Source organism: Aedes albopictus, chromosome 1 (genome assembly GCF_035046485.1).
Source record: "Aedes albopictus strain Foshan chromosome 1, AalbF5, whole genome shotgun sequence".
Taxonomy (NCBI): Eukaryota; Metazoa; Arthropoda; class Insecta; order Diptera; family Culicidae; genus Aedes; species Aedes albopictus.
In genome coordinates this window covers 195,497,712-195,514,492 of record NC_085136.1, presented here as the reverse complement: position 1 = coordinate 195,514,492, position 16,781 = coordinate 195,497,712, and the positions used below count along the sequence as shown (strand labels likewise).

General features: G+C 38.0%; 2 protein-coding genes across 3 annotated transcripts in view; one reads left to right on the top strand and one right to left on the bottom strand.

Moving 5' to 3' along the window:
- LOC109397248 (uncharacterized) overlaps positions 1-16,781 on the bottom strand; it is a 377,190-nt gene that overhangs the window by 53,892 nt on the left and 306,517 nt on the right. The gene's annotated exons all lie outside the window — the stretch shown is intronic.
- LOC109397249 (autophagy-related protein 16-1) overlaps positions 1-16,781 on the top strand; it is a 332,447-nt gene that overhangs the window by 75,639 nt on the left and 240,027 nt on the right. The window lies entirely within an intron of this gene.

Sequence of the window (16,781 nt, the reverse complement as noted above, 5' to 3'; positions counted from 1 at the left end):
CTGTATCTAACCGTTTGTGTCTTTCCATAGCGGATGCACACAACCCACGACGAGATCGATACATTAATTATGAATAAGTCCGAAAAGGTCTGCATATAGTTAACCTTTTTTCACAGATAGCTGTAAATTTTTAAAGACTGAAATTAAATGATATTATCAGGATCTCGTCTCAACGTTCAGAGTTTCCTAATCTAGTTAAGAGGAAGTCGCTATCAAACAAGAAGTCTTCTGTTCTGAAAGCAATGGAGCAAATGCATAAAACAACAAATTTGCTCAAATGTTACGAACACTTATTAGGGGGGGATTAAACTTTGACATTGAATATGAAAAGCGACCAGATAGAAAATATTTATGTGCATAAGTGAATTCCAACGAGAACCGTTCGTTCGTCGGAGTTGTTGGCTGCCCAAAAGAGGCAGCAGTCGTTTTCAATTAGGGCTTCGTTATCTGTGGCAGTAGCTAAGTATTGTTTCCGTCCTTGAAGCGTCTGTCCCGTTCGATAGAGGGATGGGTTACCACCCGCTGCCGGCTGCTGTCCTGGACCATTTGTGAGGGCAAGCAATTTATTTTTCATTTTTTCGCTTCGTTCTAGTCATTTGCAAAGCCCATTGACCGTCCCGATAGTAGGGGTCCCCACGTGGGTAAGTGGTCTGTCGACAAGATCTTCTGCCAGCTTTTCAAGAACAAATGAGCGCATATAGGGCAGGGGATGCCCACGTCCAAGCAGCTTCGGCCAGGCGGCTGGTCTAATGTTCTTCAATTCTGTCTCATCGCTTCGCCATTAATAGCAGAGGACACCAGAAAATATGTAAAATCGATGTACGCCAAGCGATATAACATATGCTCCCGGCGACCGTGTATGGCTTCTGGTTTCTGAAACGGAATACCAGGTTGGTTGGTTGGTTGGTTTATTAAATGTATCAAGTACATCTTGTCTCATCGTGGTTGGTGGTGCCGTTTGTTTCCTATTTTCGCATTGGAGGAAGAACATGGCAAGCCATTTCAGGTGACTGTCGGGTGAGGCTTGTAGCAGCTCGTTAGTTCTAGCGTTCGAAACATAAAGTGGCTTATAAATAGTGTAAATATGTGTGTGTCCGCCAATTTATCGTCGGGTGCTGTCCGATGCCCATTAGAAGTTGTTCCAGTGGGAGGTCATTTCATATTGAAAATGGAAAATGACTTATTGGGCTGAGCATTAGATAGTCTTAACAGGATTAGTAAATGCTAATGAATAATAAGTATGCTGATGTAATGTATTACAATTTAATTTGCTGATCTGTAGCTTGGTTGCCATTTCATTTTCTGCTTTTGCGGCGGTTATTTGAAATACAGTCAGAATTCGTTATACATGGTGGGTGGTACATTACGCCCACTGCGATTTTCCGGCTGCCTTACAGCCATTGAGCTCATTTTTCGTGTATAGTTGCGGGATATCGTAAGCTAATTACCTTCCAAGAATGAACTGAATTGGTTGAAAGACAACCGAGAAATTGCGGTGAGCGTGAAGTGGGTGGCACCGTGTATAACGAATCCTGATTGTATAATCTTTAGCTGTCAAATTTAGGTTTCTTTGATGTTTGGGATAACTTGAGTTTCCGTAACTAAACCCTTCCCAAGTAACTCCGCTTGTTAGATAGCAGCTAAAAAGACACTTTTACAACTTATTTAGAAGTATTTTTCTTGTTTAATTGACTTGAAATTGAACACCTATATCATCAAAACAGCGCAAAAAATGGCGACTTATAAAACATCTTACAAGTTCCATTAGATGTATTCGAATACTCTTATTGTACTGAAAATGACGTCCTCAGTACGTGAAATTGGACACTTGTGTAATTATTAGTTATAATTAAAAAATTTCCAGCATTAAATCTTGCAAAATCCATTCATAATACAATCATAATACTTGGAGAGTACAATTATATTTCATAACATATGCAGATGTTTAGATTAAGCTCATTTTAAATGATATAATTAACTTGTATTCTTGTTTCTTTTGATGGTCTTTTTTCACTGCTGTTTCTAATATGGCTAGACCTTAATGAGTTTCAATATAAAGTTTACAATTTTAAGCACAATTTCATCCCATTCAAAACAAAGCAACCTACCCTTCGGTTCAGAAAGGGGTATGTGTGTAGTAGAATTTTCAACTATACCACTCCGTTTATCCTAGCTCTCATGTTGATGTCCCAGAACTAGGATATATTCCGTGAACATTTGGTGCAATTGGAGCAAAAGTTTACCAAATTTTAAAAGGAAATTTTGTTACCCTAAGAGAAATATACAGTACTGGCCAAAATTATAGGCAATCCTCATGATACGATGTTAAGGTTGATAAATCTTCCTTTAAGATAGCTTTACTCAAATGCAATAATTTTTGTATTATTGTCTATTGACAACATATTAACAATACAACGTATCTTACTTCAAACGATTATCAACATAGAGAAACTAATTAAAACCTTGAAATTGGCCAAAAACTGTCTGGCCAAAATTTTAGGCACTATGTTGACCTACTAAAGAAAGTGTGATGTCCTATCTAAGGAACTCCTTATCATCGAGGTTATAATACTTACACGAGCGATCAATATTCTTTTAGTACGGTATCGGTATCATAAGTTTAGTACGGGATCGGTATCATAAGTTTATGCCATTGGCTAATATCCACGAAATTACAACGAATACCTGGCGATTTTTAGTATGATAATTTTACAACTGATGATCAGTGTTCTTCAAATGTTTTCAATACGATTGTTATCTATGCTAGTTAACGATCATGCTAGGACAGGAATTTCATGGCTTTGAAACCAATGAATTGATATCGTTTGGTATTCACCATACCCCCATATGAAATCAGGGGATCAATATCTTGTGAAAAAAATCATTTCCACACATTGTTGATATCCCAACTCCTTGCAGTCATGTTTGGATGCTGAATGGCATATTGCGTTATTCTTCTCCCCACCTAACAGACACCCCATATTCCAGTAAATTTCCTCAAAAAGGATAAACATTTTATCATAAAATCGCTAAATATAACGAGGTACCGTTGTATTTTGCTCCAATGGGTATGTTTTTGGCACCCTTCAAGGCGATTTTAATTTGTTTGACTGGAGACCGCTTTTTTGAGTAGCTGAAGACTTATAACAGCATGTTGGACTAGATACTAACAGTGTGTGAAACTGCATTTCTTCAATAGAAGCTGGACTGCAGGTTTCATAGAAAGGTAGGCTGAACGCTATTTGGTATTAGAATCATGTCCAACGCCCACAAGAAATATCTCAATAAGAACTTTATCGCAATGATGGTTACAGGTGTTTTGAACAAGTCGACGCTCTATCACACAATTCAAAATTCAATGCCACATAGTCAAAACTTATCCATTAAAATGTCTGGAAGTTCATATTCTGGGTGGGTTGCTCACTTACCTAGACTTAAAACCATTTGGAAACGTTTGGAGGGCATTTATTATTAACTGTAATTTCATAAGCTAGAAAACACAAGCATCTCGAGAGAGCTCTCATTGACATTTGATAAAATACACCCAAAATGAAACTCATAAACTAGTGATCCCGATTCTAAACCATACTAAATAGCACCTCTGCTAAACAGAATAATGAAGGATCCTGGTGATGTTATTACTTACGTCTGAGATAGAACATCAATCTTTCTTAGGAAGTGCCTATAATTTTGGCCAGACAATGTTCGACCAAATTCAAGATTTGAATTCGTTCTCTTTCGTTAAGTTTTGCTGGACGTTTGAAACAATGCAATTTTATTTCACGATCAATGAACACTTATATTCGTATTACAGCATGTGAGTAAAACCCGAAGAAAGCTATAAGCCCCATTATAAAGATATTGGTATAAATTTCTTAGTGATTTTATCTCAATGGAGTCCAGAGGTACACTGCAATGCATTTTATGTCCTCAGTAAACAATCATTGTAAAAAACGTGGTATTTTCAACACTGTTTCAAATTTATTTGTACAGCTCCACAACAAATGCATTAATTGGTGTGAAAGTAGCAAACAAGTTGTGAAATCTGGGAAATATGACACCCCAGTCCATGGGTTTTCTGTTTCGCGGTGCACTTTTCGGAAATAAATTGCTTCGCGGTACACTTATTCAAAGACGAAATTCGAAGATTGTTTAGAATGTTGATGTGTTTTGCGACACGAGTTTCGATTTTGTACAACTCGTTGAAAACATCTCGCTTTTTGTACTCAGCATTAGCGCGTTGCTGACGGTGGTGGTCTACCGCGCGAGTTGTAGAAGGTTAATGACAAGGCCTTTGGTAGTTTGATCTGGTAAGCCTTTGTTCTCGTAACTCTTTGAAAATTCATTACCGATTTTACTATAAGAGATTCAGAGATACTGTTGGATCATTTTCTTGAAGGTTTCCCCAATTATTTTTTCACGGTGTGCTAAAAACCGTTTTTAAGAAACAAAAATGTTCAACAAAATGGCACCCGTCATTAGAAAGATATACATACTATTGTAGTATCTTCTCTGAAATTTTGAAAATCTTTCATGAAGTTTTTGTGATTTGAACATGCTATGTTATTTCTGTAGGATTTTCTTATATGAGTGAATATGTGCATACCGTAGTTCGATGGCCATTTATGATTTCAACAAATATACATTAGTTTTTCAAACACCAATCAAAATGTATGATATTCAAGCATAGTTTCTTCAAATTTGACGATATTTCGTTAAAGGAATCACAAGTTACAGTTATTTGAATATTTCACTATATTTCCCTAATATTTTATCTGTAATCCAATTACTAACCTTCAAGTATCAAGCCTGTATACGTCATGAGAACAAAACTGTTAAGTTTTTTAAGCAATTCATATTGAACATACGTGATTGTTAAGTATATTTATGAATTTGAAACCATTTTTTGATGGGTTTTATAATCACATTGGTTTGAGAGTTGAAGACGACTGTAAAACAAATTAAAAAGTGTTAAAAAAGAAAATCTACAACATATTCAATATCTTTTCAAATTGACGAGAACAGTCTAAAATTATGCATTCCAAATAGATAACTGAGTTTTTAGGACCATGAAAATTAAGTGATTATCTCTTATTTACACCATTTAACAAATGCCTTGAGGTTTTTGAAATTCTTCTGGAACAATACATATGTTCTTGTGTTTGAGATTTAGATTTTCTAAATCTATCTATATATATAAAAATGCAGTGGCATACGTGGGACCGCGCATAACTTGCGAACGGAAGGACCGATTTTGGTCGTCTTAGTTTTGTTCTGTTAGTTTTCACCCAAGGAAGGTTTATGAGGCAAAAAACATGGAAAAATGGAAAGTTTTTGAAAATCGATCTTCCATACATTTTGTGACCGGGGGCCTGGTCTAGGATAGAAATTTGAAACGCCAAAAACGCAGTAGGCAAGACAAAGTTTGCCGGGTACAGCTAGTTTATAATAATTTTCTTATTCTTCTAAATGGTTGGCTATTGTGCTTCTTGTCGTATCTTTTGAATAAGGTAATCTTTTTGTTCAGACAACGTAATACTTCTTTCCCGTACTGAGGGTAGACACCAACTGTCAAAAACGGGTGCAAAAGGCAAACATTCCATTATAACTGTATTCAGCTGTTCTATTTGCGTAAAAAATTACCGAACACGGTATTCAAAATTAAGTGTGTAGGCCATCATCGGAATGTCTTTGATGTTCAGATAAACTTGGCTAGTACAGACGTTTTTTTCTTCTACGTAGTCAGATTCTCGAAATACAGTGAATTCAAAATGTCTAAGATGTACTAACGACACCTAGTGGATAACTCCAGAATTATCTTATTGCTCATCGGATAGCTTTTTATGTCTTGATCATATGCACATTGCGATACAGAAATTTTGGCTCACTGGTGTTGCCTAGCAGATAAATCTATAATCTAATGTTTCATCTCCATGATCCATGATGTCCTGATAAGTTTTGCTGAAGATGAAATTCTTCTGTGTACTCTGGTTTTCACGATACTTAAGTTTTAAATCACACTAGCGCCACATATCGGATCAATCTTAAATCAACTAGTTCATCATCGGATGGCTCATGAAGCCCCGATAAACTTTGAATTCTAAGACTTACTAGCGGTACCTAGTGGATAAATCAACTAGTTCATCATCGGATAGATCTCTACTAATGCAGTCGGATTTTCGACATAAAGATATTTAAAATTCCTAAAGCTCCCTAGCGCCTCCCAGCGGATGAACTTAGAGTCAACAAGTTTATCAACGAATAGTTTATGATATCCTGATTACCTTTGACGAAAACAACATTCTTCTATGTAGTTTAATTCTCAAGATACAGATGTTTAGATTTTCTAAGACTCACTAGAGCTACCTAGCCGATACACCTAGAATAGACTAGTTCATCATCGGATTGCTCTTGCAGTCGTGATTTGCCGAAGACAATATCATTCTTGTAGTCTCATTCACGAGACAAAGAAGTCTAACATTTCTAAGACTCATTAGCGTTTGATGTTTGAACTACAGAAGCTTAGAATCTTAAAGATACACTAGCGCCTACTAGCGGATAAATTCAGAGTGAACTAATGCATTATCGAATAGCTGTTGACGTGCTGATATCTTTTGTCTAAAATGAAATTCTTCTATGTAGTCTGGTGATCGAATAACAAAAAAATCTAAGATCCACTATCGCCACCTAGCGGATAAATCTAAAATTAACTTGTTCATCAATGGATGGATCCTGATGTTCTGACCGCTTTGCCAAAGGCTCGACACTCAACGGCAAAACTACGCTTGTTGTTCACAACACTAGCATGATGGTGCAGGCAATGGCTGTTGACGCAACACATATCAAAGGAAAATGCTTAACCCTCCCGGGTTGTTACGCTATTCGCACCAAGATGGCGTAGTGCACGTTCAGCGAGCCTGTCTGGGTCATATTGACCCCAAAATTCTGCTAGGGTTAATGCTCATTACAGCCACGTGGTGGAGTACTGGAAAGCTAGTATGCGTCATTTATGCACGGTAATCGCAAAAATGGCTGATCTCTAAATAGATTATTGATTGGTCGTTGACAGGTTAATGCCCTCTGATTAAAAGAATAGAACACTCATAACTCGAGAAACACTCATGCTACAGTGTCGCCATTATGATCTAGTACCGACGTGTTGCTTACCAAAAGTCAACTACCGTCATGCCGGCATTTCACAGCCATAAATTTTGCCCGGATTGAAACAATGTTCCAACAGGTAGTAGGTATCGATGGCCTTTCATCATGAATTGCGCTTTGCGTCGTCGTCGTGCCCGTCTCGGCATTCCAAGCGGTTCTGCGTGACTTCGGCAAGGGTGCAAAAACCAGCGTGAGACTAAACGATTTGTGGTTCATATTTCGGGAGAGAGGCAACAATGTAGTAATGCAAACTCAGTTATCCTGCTGCCTAGTGCATAGAAAAAAGCGCCAACAACATCTGGGTCACAGGTGCCTCCGGGCGGGCCGCGCGCGAGTGAAAATCCACGTAAAACACGAAATTCTATCCGTCTGTCGGACGCGAGGACGGCGACACTGAAGATCTGCGCGCGCCATTCAATTTGTAGGTCTCTGGAGCGAACGCGGAAAACCACAGGGAAAACTGTCGATTTCCTTCTTAGATAGGTTCTCTGGCTTGAAAGCCCCCGCGCGCGGTCGTCGGCGTGGTCGCGCCAAAGGGACCCTGCGGTCAACCGCAAACAAAACTGTACAATATTTGCATTCCTAATCCGTATGGTGGTGGATGCAGCACGACGACGATCGATGCTCTGTGTCTAGGGCTGGACCTTTTTTGCTTCAGGGTGGGAGACCTGAACCGTTCATTTTCTCCGACCATGGGGTATGATGGTTTGACGGTGGCTGTGTGCATAATATAGAGCAACCATAAGATAGGGAGCAGACACAAGAAATTTTCATTTATGGTTTAATTTGACGGGTTTTTCTAGTTTGGTGCAGTACTGGTCCGAGCTGGCTGGTAATGCTGCTGCTGGGTTTGGCTCCATAAGGAACAACGCGCTGGATGCGATGATGATGATGATTGTACACTTTTAATGGCTGTTGCACCACTAAGGGCTATTTGCTTTGTCGTCGCAAAAAATCTCCCTAAGTGCATTAGAGTTTAGTTTGTGCGACGGATGACGCCCACTTGTGCTTACAGGGTTTCGAGTGTATGGAAATATCAGATGTGGAGCTGCCTAATTAGGTTGGCTTGGTACCGTTTAAAAATGCAAAGTAGATCCGATCTGTAAAATATGTTTATGGTAGAAGCCCATTGGATAATTTATTATTTTATAAATATTGTTATCAACAAATGAAAGAGTAAAACCCTGTTTTACTTGAAGGTATTTGTGGCGACAGCAAAGCACTTTTATTGTCATGTTTCATACATTTTCGGTATCACTTCTGAAGGCAATTCTGAATTAGTTACAGGATGTGGGGCTAAGTAATTCATAGCTAAAATGGTAAACAAGCCAGGTGTGCCGGGTTCAAATTCCTGACAGGTCGTGGATTTTCTAGGATTTGTTTTCAAGTCACACGACATACGCCCTAAAAATGATTATGAACTGTGGCGTTACTTAAAGAACTTAGAACCAAGAAGCACCACAACCAATAAGGTTCCTTTCCGGCAGCGTTCAAGTCTTTTGAACAAGATGAGTTCATGCGGTACTTATGGATGTGCAAAATGTTACTAATATCCTATATAAGCTTTAATCACATTTGTAAGATTATCAAGTTTCGTTAGGTTTATGTTATTGTTTGTGAATTATTTTTTGTGAAGTAATGAAATCTTATTTGTCTTTCTTTACAGGTAAGAAACCAACATCATGTTTGATTGATGCGGTGAGTAGGTTGTATAGTAATGATATGGTAGTATGGTAATGATAGTGGTGACGGGATTCGGTAATCCCCGGATTTCGTCTATCGCGTTTTTTTAACTAGTAAAAAAATGTTTGTCACTCAATATTTAAAAATATTTAAAAATTAATAGCAAAGAAAAGGACCATAACTTTTCGTAAGCTACATATCATATTTCAGCACTTCTAGCACTTGACCCCATTCAACCTTTTAAAATCAATACTCCGTGATAAATGACATGTCCAACGGTGTCTGTTGATGTGCTTATTAATATGAAATCCACCTAACAGGTGGCGCTGGGGTGTAAATCAATTCTCTGACTGAATCACGTCTCAGCGGAAAAATAAGCAAAATTTGCTTCTTCTTTCCAAAGTTGCTTTCCGGATCATCCTCCCAGAAATGCCTGCTGAGCTGAGGTTGGACTAGGAAAACACGCAGAGATCCCAGTTGGGATTCATCCAGTGTTTTTTTTTTAGAAATTCCTCCATAGGTGTAGCTGGGATTTCACCAGATAGTTCCCTATGTATTCGGCCAGGAATTCTTCTTTGGATTCCTCCAGAAATTTCTGAAACTCCTCTATGAATACATGCTGGGATTCCTCCAGGAATTACTTCTGAGATCTCAAACATTCTTTGTTGAGATTAGTTGATGAAGAATTACTCCAAATATTACCCCAGGAGTTTTTCCAAGAACTCTTACTGCAATTCAGGTTTTTTTTTTCTGAGATTTCTCCAGGAATTCCACCGAGGAAACTTCCAGGGATTCCTTCAGTGGTTCCACCACGCTTTTCTCCGATTTACCCAGTGATTTCTCCAGGGTTTTCTGGTTTTCTTCAGGGATTCTTCTAGTGGTTCCTGCAGAAATTTCTCCAAAGATTATGCTATAGATTCTTTGATGTATTCCTCCTAGGAATAATCTTTGTAATTCCTGTAGAGATTCCTAAATGGATTCCTCTAGAATTTTCTCCAGGGATTTTTTTTGATGATTGTGTTGACTATTGTGATAGGCGTTCTTTGCTGTTTGTTACGAGCATACTGGCATTACCTCGCGTCAATGATGCAAATTATAACCTCACGCATGCTCAATCAGCTTATCAATTGTATTTTTATCGCTTGCGATTGAACTGTACACAGCTCAGCGATGACCAGAAGCAAAGAGGTGGGATAACGAACATGATGTAACTCACAAACGATTTTGCACACATCTGTTAGTGTCGCCACATGCTCACCCGAATAGCCGAACAAAACCGAATGGGTTCCCGAGTAGAAGTAAAAATCAGAACAATATCATCATTTGATATTCCTCAGTGAAGTACTCAAAATCATAATTAGCTATTGGTTTGTTTGACATAAGAGATAAAAGATCAGAAATAAGATCAAAAATTAGTATAAGGAAGAACATAACAATAACTCATTTTGATGTTATAAGATCAGACTAATATCTGGGGAGATCTGGGCTGTAGCACATCTAACCAATATCATAAAATGATCTGACAGATGGATTAGAGTAAAAAAAAGGAAAATGGTCGCGACCAGAATCGAACTTATGACCTTGTGATTTATGAGCAGTGACATTACCACTGCACTACGACTCATATCTGAAAATAGGAGGTAACAAGAGCATCAAGTTCTACGTTTCCAAGGTGTTTGCGAGTCATGGTAGTTGTGTTGGTTTGGTCCCGCCATGTTGTAGATGAGTGTGTGAAAGAACTAATTATGATCTTGAATAGTAGTTTTCAGATCTTACAATTTTCGGATGTTATAGATGAGTGTGTCAAAGAACTGATTTTGATCTTGAGCAGTGATTTTCAGATCTTTCGATTTCTGGATGTTGCAGATGAAAATGTGAAGAGCTAATTTTGATCTTGAGCAGTATTTTTCAGATTTTTCAATGATAAATGTTCTATTTCAGAATATTAATACAGTTTCCACCCAAAATTTGCAAATTGACGTGATGGTATGGAAAATAAAAATGAATTAAGGCTCAATTAGGAATTGCATATTCTCCTAAGCTAAAACAGTACTTTTCTCTAGATGATTTCACATTTTATGCTTTTTCTCTGAATTTTTAACAAAGCTAGTGATCCAAACTTTAAAAACGACATGCGTAGAAACATGTTAGGTTTATTTTGCGCATAAAACAGGACGAATTTCCACCAATATGACGCAATCAGTGAAGTACTAGATTGCAGTAATGAGCTGAATTTTTGTATGGTGAGAAGGTAAATTCTCAATCTCTGCAACGAAATGACGCAAAAAGCCTGGTTGTTATAATTCCTTGCCTAACCTAATGGTGTTTGAGCAAAACTTTAGGTAACTATGTTATTGTTTTCTCCATTTCTTGCAACAAAGTTTTCCAAAGTTTTATTCCAACAGCACCAAATAAGGCAAGGAATCATAATACCCACGCCTCCTGCATAATTTCGTTGTAGAAACGGAGAATTTACCTTCTAGCCATAAAAAAATCAGCTAAAAATCTAGTATGTACTTCACTGAACGTGCTCTATTGTGAACTGTCGCCCAGAAAAGCTTTGGAAACATTTAGAAGATCGTAGTCGTCACGACTATCGTCTGTTCGTATACCCGAGGCAGAATCGCTACGCAATTCGTTGGTTTAAACTCAAAAAGCTTGTCGTTTGCAGCGGTATGTTTTGTTGAATCTAGAATCAAACGGTCCGTTTTTCGAAATAGACGTATTTTGCTTAGCGTGCCGATAAAGTTCCCAAATTGTCCGGTGATTCATTTATTGAATTCGTACCACAAATGCAATCTCGACATCGAGGTCCAGCTCATGTTGTCATTGGACTCAATTGGAAAGCCTCTGCTGGTTTACTCACAGTGAAATAAAATAACTATAAACTAGGATTAAGAAATCTATCAGATAAAATCAGTATATATTTTTATGCCTTTTTTAAAGAAAAGCAAATATCGATTATATGCATGTTTTTTGTGCCGATTACTCTGTTTTTTTTTTGTTCAATTGCCGCATCCATAAACCCGCTTATTGAAAATGAAGGCCACTTCTACTTCCTTTTTGTCCCAGTGCTCGTTTGTAAAATTTGTGGTGTACATAAGGGAACATCTATTTATTATGTAACACTAAATTCGATATTTTTAAACTCGATGGTTGGTTCATTAGGACCTGGCGGAATCCATAATGTGCTTTTGTATGATAACTTCAACTTTTTTTGCACTAGGCTTTCCAAAGATCAAATTAAGTACTAATTTTGAAATCATATCACGATGAGATATTTAGCAGATATTTGGCAACTTTTTGAATATCTCATCAATATCATATTAAGATATGACATCAAAATTTGATCGTTTCAAGATATGATTATGATATTCACGTCTACCCGGGTTGGTTTCAGAAGCTACGGCACGAACGCTCGACACGCACACAGAAGCAACATTCGCATGTACCGACACCACAGCAATAACGTTTCCATCCTACGATGCATCGCGATAAGCTGATCGAAAAGCATCGAAAGGGGCTGTCCATAAACCACGTGGTCATTTTTTGGGACTTCTCAACCCCCTCCCCCCCCCCCCCCCCCCCCGCGTGGTCATTAGTCTTATACTATCTTATACTTATACTATCTTGGTGTGTACACAGCTGATAGAACTCCAACATTTGTAGCAAATTTCATTAAAAGATCATTGTAATGCTTCGGCAGATTACTGACAAGATGTGTGATAAATTATTTCCAGTTTTGTTATGGTAAAATCAGAGCTAGCTAGTCAAGGCTCCCCGATTTCAGTGTCCTTTCACTGGTACATTTCCTTGGATGTATTCCTAAAAAAAATCGTTGAAGAAACCGCTTGAGCAAACTTTTGGAATAAATCCTTGAAAGATCGTTCGAGAGAATGTTTGAAGGAGTTTCCGAAGGATTTTCCGGAAAAAAATCTAGAAAGTCACAAAACAAAAGTTAAATCTCCGAAGGATATTTTAAAGAAATCCCTGAAGAAATTTCTGCAGGAACTCATACACAACTTTTGTGATACCTTAGGAGGAATCCTTAGTAGAATTTCTGGAGACATTGGAAGTTGCTGTGGGAATTTCTGGTGAAATATATGGAAGAATTTCTAAAGTAAGCCCAGTACAAATTTTTGAAGGAGCTTCTGAAACGCTTTCTGAAAAACTCTGGAAAAGGCCTCGCTGAAAGTTTTATAAGAGGAATATGGAGAATAAGGCCGTCCCTTATTTTGCAAAAATTGGAAATGATGTAAGTTCGTCAGTGGAAAATGATCGTTTTAGCTAAGAAATGATCGTGTCTAAATTTGAAGTCCGTATCTCAAGGCTAAGGGTCCCTCAAGGGGCCTAAAGTTGTCAAAAATGGTATGGGACCAGAAAAACATGAAACTTTTTTCGACAAAAAAAAACGCTATTCTACTAATTATTATTAGTAGAATCGCTTATTATTAGTAGAATCGCTATTAGATTTGCGATATCTCTACTCGTTTCTGAGTTATTGACAAAAAACAACCGAAAAAGCAGCATTTTTTACCATTTTTTTTAGATTCCAAAGGAAACCTAGTTTGTTCAATAACTCAAAAACGAGTAGAGGAATCGCAATTCTAAGCACATTTTAGGCCCTTTAGGGTCCTAAAATCACCGGTTTTAGTTGAATAGCGTATTTTTTCGTCGAAAAAAAAAATCAGTTCTTAGCTAAAACTATCATTTTCCACCTACGAACTTATAACATTTCCAATTTTTGCAAAATAAGGGACGGCCTAGTACCCACGCTCTATCAAGTGCTTGTCACGAATCTCTAATTTTCCGAAGGAGCCCCTTGAGGAATTTCAAAAGGAAACCCTGGAGGAATTTCTCAAGCAATTCGTATAGGAACATTTTTGAAGCAATTCGTAAAGAATTTCCAGGTTAAATAAATTCAGACATTTTCAAAGAAATCCCTGAACTTTTTGAATTGTCTGGGACAGTTATGAAAATAACGTTATTGTGTGTGTGTGTGTCTTTTACTCAAAATAGGGTCTTGTACCATTTGGGCAGGTGTACCTATTTTGGGCACTTGCCGCTATAACTAAGTCACCGACTGATTTGAAATTTTGTATAAAGTTAGGCACGTACGTACAGTATCTAACTGTACAAAAATGCAAATCAATCGGTTTGAAATTGACTTAGTTATAGCGGCAAGTGTCCAAAATAGGTACAACTGCCCAAGTGGTACAATACCCTATTGGCCTTTGAATCAACCCTACATATTTTTGGAGACAAAACATTTCGATCTTAACAAGCTAGAGAAATAGTGGTTCATTGGTTATTTAGCAAAAAATACTAATATAAAACGAATACATGCCAAAAACTCCAAGCCTTTTATCAAAAACTCAGTTTTTGTGCAGTTTTTATATGTTTTGGTACAGTTAGGTATACAATTTAAATAAAAAAAAAATAAAAACATGCTGCAATTTTACAGACATTTTGAAAATTCAAATATCCACTAAATCGAGGTATACATGTACAAAACATTATATGTCAGTCTATTTTGATATTTCCTTCTGGATATGGTGACAATTTATTTTCATGTATTTTTTTTTTGTCAGAGACTAAGGTATGCGCACAGCAAAATCTGGCCAAAGAAAATCAAGCAGTAATAATTCATTCCAACTTATTCCCAAACCAAAAGCAATTCATCGTAAAAAAGCATTAATTTACTTTAAATCAACATCAAGACATTGCTGATTTGACTTGTTATATCCGTCATCTCGAGTTTTGAGCTTGAGTCCTTCCGTAAAGTTTTGCACAGTACCTTCGACCGCATGCCAAGAAATTTTTACCACCTTTGTGCCAAAATCAATCTTATTTTTCGATGAAAGCTGTCGTTCTTGACATTTTTTGAAGGTTCCAATTTACGGTTACTCAATATTTTTCAATTGGGTTGAGTTTTGAAGTGTATGAGATTTTACGTTTTTTGGAAAAATGCAGTACAATTTCTACATAGTTTTCTGCATACAAACGCAAGCATTCTCCGCCAAAAACAGGGGACTAAAATCAATTCAAATCAATACACAATATCTAAGCTTTTGAATAAGGGGTGCCAGCCATTTTTCCCGACATTTCCCGTAGTGAAAAAGATGATTTGCTGTACATGTATTTCTAAAAGTTCGGTTTTTCAAACCACAAATTCATATTGTTGACCAAACTATGTATTTCTTGCCAAACTTCGATTTTTTCTTGCTCTTAAGTTGATCTGCAACCTTTCCAGGTTGTAATGATGTATAGAACCGAATACTTGAAAGCTAACTTAGTTCTGCGGGGACGGTCGCTTTAATTTACATTGTCAGATTTTCAGCACGTTTGTGCAAAAACTTTTCGAGGACTTCTTGTTCCCTTGACTCTATTTTAAACACAATGTCAAAATATATCCCGAAGTAAATATTTTTCGATTCCTTACACAATAAGCTTTCATTTGCGCCAGAGATTGCCACGATTCGTTGAAAATAGAAAAATTTCTACCCAAAATGCGGTGGCTAGATTTTGCTGTGTGCATACCTTAGCACCTAGCTTTGCATGTTTAAAACTTTGAATTCGCAATAACAAGCAATTATCGAAGGTCCGAAAGGTGGAAACGAATCTTTTTCGACGAGTCCAACCCTAAGATCAAAATCATCAATTTGCATCTGGAAATATCCGACCGACAACCTCAATTGTTATTATGTGTTGAATGCCGCCTTTTTGCGCTGGTAATCTATGAATGGCAGAATTCGAAACGCGTTCCCCATTGAGATACGGTCGCAGGCTCAGAGAGTGAAATCCTTCTTTTCTCGCTGACACCGTAGGCAGGCACTTGCTCGCCGTCATGCTAATCATAATAATTTTGCAATGAAAACCGCAACTGTCTACTGTCTGCGCTGCTGGCTGTTGCGGCGGTGGTGGCGGCGGCCACTGCTGTCGCCCGCTAAAAGCAGTGTCAGTATCAACTCAAAGATCCACCAATAATTTTCACTTTCGTTCGCGTGCAACTGTCGTCTCGTTACTGGTTGGTAGGTAGTCAGCAGCAGCAGCAGCATGCGTTCACCTTTGGTTGGTTGGTTGATGCCATTCCATTGCGCTGCTTTGCACCTTTTCAAGTACGAGGTACGAGTTCAATATGGCAATTTCCCTCCCGAGCCAACATAAATAGCAGATTTGTGTTAAATTGGTGAATGGTAATAGCATAATGATCATTATTGTACGCCACCGTGGTCGTCGTCACGGTGGCGCGGCAGGACCACTGCCATACTGTTGTATCTATAATTGAGTGATGGCGACCTCGCCGCGACTTAATCTTGCACTGCGGAGAAAAATGGGTTGATCGATCGCGTGCAGTGCAGCGGTTGTTGTCTAGGGGGAAATGCACAATCATGGTATGCGAATAACGAACGTTGAATAATTATATGTATGAAATAAACAAATTAATACTGTAAAAAAATGAAAAATGCAGATCTGTATAAAACGCAATAAAAGGTAATGCATTCAAAATACAGTGGCCGTTTTTGATGACACAGGTAAAAAACGTTTCAATTTAACAACTGTTACCCAATAAAAGTGATTTGAATGAAATTTCATGTGTTTAGTATATTAACCGTTCGTTTCCATAAACGCATCATCTTTCGGACCTTTACCCTATTCCGAGTAGGATATCCTTCGCGCCGGTAGTGTGCCTCTATGGTGCGAGAAATTTAATGCCTATCATAAAAGTAATAAAAACAAATCACCTCTCATCGCGCTCACTCTACTCTAGCTAGTTGCTCGCCTCGCGCGCAGCAAGAGCGCGTCCAGATCACTTGCGCCAAGCAGTAGTAGGCTACCTACCTACATCCAACAACACGGCACCGAGACCGAGACGCCACCAGGCGCACGAATTTTGAATTTCCCATTTGCATAACTTTGGGTGGCTGTTTGGAAGG